The following is a 7289-nucleotide window of genomic DNA, read 5'->3' on the forward strand; positions in this document are numbered from 1 at the left end:
CACATATTCGCACAATTAATAATAGTCGGGTTAATATTTTTCTGCCTATTTCAGTATGCTTACGATATGGTGGTCTCTATCCCTTAGTATTCTCAGAATTTGATATTTTATTTACTTACATATGCCTAAAATCTTATGCCAGTAGAGATAACGTAAGAAAGGAGGAACACTGCAGCAGGCCTGTTGGCCCATACTAGGCAGGTCCTTTACAATTCATCCCACTAACAAAACATTTGCCCAACCCAATTTTCAATGATACCCAAAAAAAAAATTCCCAGGCGGTCACCCATCCAAGTACTAACCAAACCCAACGTTGCTTAACTTCGCTGATCGGACGAGAAGCGGTGCGTTCAACGTGGTATGACCGTTGATATAAACAGTGCGTCAAAATGCTTAAAATTTGACGCCAGAAGAGATTTATCTACTTAACCATGTTTATAATTTGGTAAAAGTACAAATTTATGTACTTAAACATGTTTATATACATGCTTAGAAATGACTAATAGTGAAGATTTTAATCTATAATATATAAACTACTCTTCAAAACAAACTTAGTCATCTCTTGACTTACTATCACACATGAGAAAACTAAATCTTACTCGTGACCAACATTCTCACTTCAGCTGCTTTGTTATGTATAAAATATTTGCACAAATATTATAACATACGGAGTTTCAACACATTCTGATAAATATTATAATTATTCGTATCTTCCTCCCTTGAAGTTTTTATTGGGTGTTGGAACGATTATTATTATTATTATTATTATTATTATTATTATTATTATTATTGCTATTATTGCTTAAATCAAGAGCCCTTCAGAGGCATCAAGGCACCTCCCACAGCTTTTGTTAAATACATATCATCTTTGCGAAACGTAGATTTTTTTTGTTAAATGTAGATCTCTGTTAAACATAGGTCCAACTCTGTTCAACACACATCTACTCTGTTAAACGTAGATCTCCACGGGGAATAAGAGACCTAATCTTTAAATTTAAATCTCTGTTAAACGTAGACTTACTGTGTTAAACACACATTCTCTTAAAGATATCCTTCGTGATCATTTAAATCTCTGTTAAACGTAGACTTACTGTATTAAACACATTCTCTTAAAGATATCCTTCGTGATCAGCGTTTCTCTTCGGTCTTACGCGCCCAGCAACGTTCGTATTATCAATTTGTCTGATTACACAGACAACGATTTTTTTGGTTGCAATTGAAGGTACTTTGCACAAAACGAAATATTTGCAAGCTCTCATTAGAGACAAACTGGGTATGTTATAGAACTAAGACACATTAAAGAAATTCAGAATCACATACGTTATGGGTCAGATGTGTTGGCCACGTGTGTGTATGAAGACGTGTGTGTGTTGAGGTAACAGGTTTGTTAGGGATGTATGTGAATATAATTTATGTAATTCCATTTTACGCAACATTAGATATATTACTGTTGCTTTCACAATTATACAGCCGCTGTCACTGCTGTCTTACAACGGCTATCACTGTTAAAATTCAAGAAAGAAATTTTTATTACGATGTAGATTAATTTTTTCTTAAAGGCAACTCTCTGCAAATGAGCCAAAAAATCATGACCTTTAAACAACAGTGATAAACTATTAAATAAGTGTTATACAAATTACTAAAAATAACGACCATCAAACAGCAATTCTAGCCTTTATACTTCACATTATAATTATTATTATTATTATTATTATATTGATAAAGAAGCGGATCATACATCATCAAGGAAATGGAGGTATAATTGAGTTAAGGTGAAGAAGGGAAGTATAAGTAGTCCTCGGCTCGTAGCTAAGATCAAGAGTATTCCATGACGTCAATGTACGGTCATAGTTGCGTCCCAGAAGCGACCCAAGACTCTCGCCTGACTGATGGATACAAACTTTTTTGGGGCAATATTAAAAAATGTTTTTAAAAGTGGCTGAGTTATGAGGCGTTTATGATCGTATGAAGGATGAAGCACACGTTAGAGGCACTTGCGAAGGCTGAGGGGAAATGAATTATGAACATATATCTATATCTATATATATATATATAGGGAGGTACCACCTCCATATATATATATATATATATATATATATATATATATATAATATATATATATATATATATATATATATACTTAACAATTATTTATATATATATATGGATTTGGAAAAGGCGTATAACAGGGTGGATAGGGGGGCAATGTGGCAGATGTTGCAGGTGTATGGTGTAGGAGGTAGGTTACTGAAAGCAGTGAAGAGTTTTTACGAGGATAGTGAGGCTCAAGTTAGAGTACATAGGAAAGAGGGAAATTATTTCATAGTAAACGTAGGCCTTAGACAAGGATGTGTGATGTCACCATGGTTGTTTAATATATTTATAGATGGGGTTGTAAGAGAAGTAAATGCGAGGGTCTTGGCAAGAGGCGTGGAGTTAAAAGATAAAGAATCACACATAAAGTGGGAGTTGTCACAGTTGCTCTTTGCTGATGACACTGTGCTCTTGGGAGATTCTGAAGAGAAGTTGCAGAGATTGGTGGATGAATTTGGTAGGGTGTGCAAAAGAAGAAAATTGAAAGTGAATACAGGAAAGAGTAAGGTTATGAGGATAAAAAGATTAGGTGATGAAAGATTGGATATCAGATTGGAGGGAGAGAGTATGGAGGAGGTGAATGTATTCAGATATTTGGGAGTGGACGTGTCAGCGGATGGGTCTATGAAAGATGAGGTGAATCATAGAATTGATGAGGGGGAAAAGGGTGAGTGGTGCACTTAGGAGTCTGTGGAGACAAAGAACTTTGTCCTTGGAGGCAAAGAGGGGAATGTATGAGAGTATAGTTTTACCAACGCTCTTATATGGGTGTGAAACATGGGTGATGAATGTTGCAGCGAGGAGAAGGCTGGAGGCAGTGGAGATGTCATGTCTGAGAGCAATGTGTGGTGTGAATATAATGCAGAGAATTCGTAGTTTGGAAGTTAGGAGGAGATGCGGGATTACCAAAACTGTTGTCCAGAGGGCTGAGGAAGGGTTGTTGAGGTGGTTCGGACATGTGGAGAGAATGGAGCGAAACAGAATAACTTCAAGAGTGTATCAGTCTGTAGTGGAAGGAAGGCGGGGTAGGGGTCGGCCTAGGAAAGGTTGGAGGGAGGGGGTAAAGGAGGTTTTGTGTGCGAGGGGCTTGGACTTCCAGCAGGCATGCGTGAGCGTGTTTGATAGGAGTGAATGGAGACAAATGGTTTTTAATACTTGACGTGCTGTTGGAGTGTGAGCAAAGTAACATTTATGAAGGGGTTCAGGGAAACCGGCAGGCCGGACTTGAGTCCTGGAGATGGGAAGTACAGTGCCTGCACTCTGAAGGAGGGGTGTTAATGTTGCAGTTTAGAAACTGTAGTGTAAAGCACCCTTCTGGCAAGACAGTGATGGAGTGAATGATGGTGAAAGTTTTTCTTTTTCGGGCCACCCTGCCTTGGTGGGAATCGGCCAGTGTGATAAATATATATATATATATATATATATATATATATATATATATATATATATATATATATATATATATATATATATATATATATATATATGCATACATATGTCGTGCCGAATAGGCAGAACTTGCGATCTTGGCTTAAATAGCAACGCTCATCTTGCCATATACGACAAGCGAAAATTTGTGTATGCAATAATTTCGCCAAAATCATTCTGAACCTAAAGAAAAAAAATATATTTCACTATTTTTGTTTAGTATTAAATTATTGTAAACAAATCTAAAATATATTTAGTTGGGTTAGGCTAAAATAATTTGCGCTTGTTATAATAAGATTAGGTAAGTTTTCTAAGTTCCTTTTGGTGCAAAATTATAAATTTTTACATCAACATTAATGAAAAAAATATATCTTTAAACGCATAAGAGAAAATTTTAGCAAAGGACTTAATTTTAAATGAGTTCTTGCTAACTGACCAGTTTTACATATTCGGCACGACATTATATATATATATATATATATATATATATATATATATATATATATATATATATATATATATATATATATATATATATATATATATATATATATATATTCAGATTGATTTTTCCAGATTTATAGCAAAAACGGATTATAAAGGGAAGACATTGGAGGTAGACTATATGCTTGACTCAACTGTGTCATACGTGAGGGGAGGAAGAAAGAGCTGTAGGATTGATTCATGCATGTAGAGCTGATAATGAAGAAAATATAGAATATATATGAGAGAGAGTGAGCGAGTGCATGAGTGTACGAGGGAGTAAGAATGATGAATTCCTCACCTAACTTCCACTTCCTGACAAAATATTCGTCGAAAGAAGCCGCCGTGAAGCCTAAACTTCCATTAAGGCTAATCAGACCCTAACTTGAGAGCCTCACTTTTAGAAATCTGGGGAAAAAATGCCGTTATTGCTAATGTCAGGGGATAAAATAAGTCGGCAAGCAACGGTTATATGTTCAGAGGGAGAGGAACTACGTTGTTACTTGGGGAGTACCCTGCCCCCCCCCCACACACACATATATACACACACACACACACGGAGGCAGAACCCATACATAACATTAAGTAGAGGTATGATAAAGCTCACGGTTCAGGGAGAGTGACCTAGTAGCGACCAGTGAAGAGGCGGGGCCAGGAGCTTGGACTCGACCCTTGCAACCTCAACTAGGTGAGTACAACTAGATGAGCACACACACACACACACACACACACACACACACACACACACACACACACACACACACACACATATATATATATATATAGATATATATATACACATATATATATAAATATATATATATATATATATATATATATATATATATATATAATCACTAACACTGCGATTAGCCGTTGACTCGAACCCGTGCTATTTTAGCCTCCCTCATGGTGAGCGAAAATTCACGACGCTCTAACCCACAGGACCACCCAATACTACAAAGATCACGTAACTAGTAGAGTTAGGTGTTGTACCATGACCAGAGGCGGTACCTCCCTATATTTTATTATATATCTCGATTTGTCCCACAAATTTAAAGCAAATTCAGAACTGGAAAACGAAGCAGTCTTCCTTGGATCAAACCTGGTTACGCACTATTTTCTAGGTTCTATATAGCTTCTAGTACGTACGTCTCTCGAGAATATAAGAAAACAGTAATATTAATACAAAATATTATTATCATTATATTCTTGAAAGAAACACTAAACCCGTAGGAGCTATACAGAGCCTTGGAAATAGGGCGTAACTAGATTTGATCCAAGGCAGGGGAAGGAAGGTTACTTATAGTATAATAATAATAATCGCCGAAACTTTCTTCATTTTTCCAGCACTAAATACTAATTCACTACCTATAATTTACAACCTGTAGTCCATTATAATCAATTATTTATAACCTACAAATATTCCACTACCTGTAGCCCACTACCTGTAATCCACTATAGCCCACTGCTTATAATCTACTACCTATAATCCACTAACTATAGCCCACTGCTTATAATCTACTACCTATAATCCACTAACTATAGCCCACTGCTTATAATCTACTACCTATAATCCACTAACTATAGCCCACTGCTTATAATCTACTACCTATAATCCACTAACTACAGCCCACTACCTATAATCCACTACCTATACTCCACTAACTATAGCCCACTAACTATAGCCCACTAACTATAGCCCACTACCTATAATCCACTACCTATATTCCACTACCTATAATCCATTACCTATAATCCACTAACTATAATTCACTACTTATAATTCACTACTTATAATTCACTACTTATGATCCACTACTTATAATCCACTACCTATAATCCACTGCCTATAATCCACTGCCTATAATCCACTGCCTATAATCCACTACCTATAATCCACTTCCTATAATCCACTTCCTATAATCCACTACCTATAATCCACTACCTATAATCCACTTCCTATAATCCACTACCTATAATCCACTACCTATAATCCACTTCCTATAATCCACTACCTATAATCCACTTCCTATAATCCACTTCCTATAATCCACTACCTATAATCCACTACCTATAATCCACTACCTATAATCCACTTCCTATAATCCACTTTCTATAATCCACTTTCTATAATCCACTACCTATAATCCACTACCTATAATCCACTACCTATAATCCACTTCCTATAATCCACTACCTATAATCCACTACCTATAATCCACTACCTATAATCCACTTCCTATAATCCACTACCTATAATCCACTACCTATAATCCACTACCTATAATCCACTTCCTATAATCCACTACCTATAATCCACTTCCTATAATCCACTACCTATAATCCACTACCTATAATCCACTACCTATAATCCACTCGTCCTTGTATTTCGCTCACTTAAATTTCAAAAAAAATTTATAATTATATTTGACAACTGTAAATATTTCACATATTTTGCCACAACACGAAGAAAATATTTTTTTAATATATATCAGACATTCTTTTTAAGGTGTGTTTTTTTTTGGGGGGGGGGGGTTCTGCTCTCGAATTTCAAAAATAATTCTTCGTTAGAGAATGGAGTTTTTATGGTTCTGTCTCGGTGATATGGAGTGGCCGGAGACTCGAACCGTGGTTCAACGCGAGTAGCTGGCCTTGCGGTTCCAGAATTTATTTAGTTTTGTTCATTCATTGACTCGTTCTTTTTTGATGCTTAGAGATTTAGAAAGCTTTGTACCATTCATTGTCCCAGTTCTCGGGGTCGTTTTGATAACCAGTTTTTACATTGTCACAGAATAGAGGAAACATTCACCATCATTCATTCAATAGCTGTCTGGCCAGAAGTGCACAAACGCTACAGTTAACTAGCATTTTTTTATATATAATTAATTACCAACTAGCTAAGTTAAAGAGAGATACCTACTATTTTTCCTATATACATAATAAATTATCAGATAAATTTGTGAAATGACAGATAGAACTAAACCTATTGAATATCGGGTCAATACACACGGAGGGTATGTTAAAACCGGCAAAGTGAGTCTAATTAGACGATGCTTACTTTTAAGCAGGATTGGTAAATCCCTATTTGGGGTGAAACGCCATATTAATAAAAAAGAAAGTCTTGCTCTGTGTTTTGCATTGCTGGTCTGGAGCAAGACGTCTTCCCGTATTCCAGACTGCCATTGTTGCTGCTGCTGGAAGTCGTCCATTCAACAAACAGCCTCGTTTGGCCACAATGGTCAACAGCAGACTTCTCTGGAGATGGAGGAAGAGGAGAAGAT

General features: G+C 36.2%; 1 pseudogene; it reads right to left on the reverse strand.

Moving 5' to 3' along the window:
* Positions 1-254: 254 nt before the first annotated feature.
* Positions 255-372, reverse strand: LOC138855070 (5S ribosomal RNA; annotated as a pseudogene).
* Between the last annotated feature and the right edge of the window lie 6917 nt (positions 373-7289).

This window comes from Cherax quadricarinatus, chromosome 79 (assembly GCF_038502225.1).
Source record: "Cherax quadricarinatus isolate ZL_2023a chromosome 79, ASM3850222v1, whole genome shotgun sequence".
Classification (NCBI taxonomy): Eukaryota; Metazoa; Arthropoda; class Malacostraca; order Decapoda; family Parastacidae; genus Cherax; species Cherax quadricarinatus.